The sequence below is a fragment of the Mus pahari genome, chromosome 7 (assembly GCF_900095145.1).
Source record: "Mus pahari chromosome 7, PAHARI_EIJ_v1.1, whole genome shotgun sequence".
Taxonomy (NCBI): domain Eukaryota; kingdom Metazoa; phylum Chordata; class Mammalia; order Rodentia; family Muridae; genus Mus; species Mus pahari.
In genome coordinates this window covers 51,669,651-51,670,793 of record NC_034596.1, presented here as the reverse complement: position 1 = coordinate 51,670,793, position 1,143 = coordinate 51,669,651, and the positions used below count along the sequence as shown (strand labels likewise).

The 1,143-nt window shown below is 50.0% G+C and overlaps 1 non-coding gene across 1 annotated transcript; it reads right to left on the bottom strand.

The window, feature by feature from the left end:
• Window positions 1–784: 784 nt before the first annotated feature.
• LOC115064437 lies at window positions 785–948 on the bottom strand. The gene has a single exon (XR_003844288.1). It is a non-coding gene; the product is annotated as a U1 spliceosomal RNA (small nuclear RNA).
• Between the last annotated feature and the right edge of the window lie 195 nt (window positions 949–1,143).

Genomic DNA, 1,143 nt, shown 5'->3' with positions numbered 1-1,143 from the left:
GGGTCACAACAAATGATGCCTGCCTTAGGGTTTCTAGATCAGGACCAAAGTCAACGTGGGGAGGAAGGGTTTATTTCAGAACCTTCAGTCAAGGCAGAAACCGGATGAAGCAGAAACTGAAGAAAAGGTTGTGGAGGCATGTTGCTTACTTTACTGGTCCCTCATCCATCCCGTACTGATTAAGATGTCCAACTTTCCAATATGAATCTTCTCAAAGTTTCCATGAAGTTACCTTGTGTCAAGTTTACATAAAGTATAACACCTTTTGGTTTTGTTTTACCCACTGGTTAGTGTCTGACCTCCCTTTTGTTCCCCCCACCCCACCCCCGAGAGAATTTCTCTGTGTAGCCCTGGCTAGGAGTCCTGGAACTCTGTAGACCAGGCTAGCCTCAGAAATCCGCCTGTCTCTGCTTTCCAAGCGCTGGGATTAAAGGCATGAGCCACCAGGCTCGCAGTATCTGACCTCTTGTTTCCATGGAGAATTTCTTTTTTTTTTTTTTTAAGATTTATTTCTTTATTATATGTAAGTGCACTGTAGCTGTCTACAGACACTCCAGAGTCAGATCTTGTTACAGATGGTTGGGAGCCACCATGTGGTTGGTGGGACTTGAACTCCGGACCTTCGGAAGAGCTGTCGGGTGCTCTTCTTACCCACTGAGCCACCTAGCCAGACCTGAGAACTTCTTTATATAGTATGTTAACTAAAGACGCGAAACAAGCGCCGGTCTGCTGTAGCATAACTTACCAAAACCCAAAGTGTTTTCTAACTTTGCAACAAACACACCAGGGGAGAGCGCGAACGCAGTCCCCCACTACCACAAATTATGCAGTCGAGTTTCCCGCATTTGGGGAAATCGCAGGGGTCAGCACATCCGGAGTGCAATGGATAAGCCTCGCCCTGGGAAAACCACCTTCGTGATCATGGTATCTCCCCTGCCAGGTAAGTATGAGTTGAAGACCCACGCAACAGCCTCTCCCTACACACCCACTCCTTTCAAACGCACGGTCGCATCCTCCGCGCCGCCGCCTCGCCCTCACGCCCTCCACACCTCTGCCACGACGCTCCTCTCTCACGGAAATCACACGTGTGTCACGTGGGACACTCCACGCGGGAACGGCCCTTCGGGTGCTGCAGGACCGGCA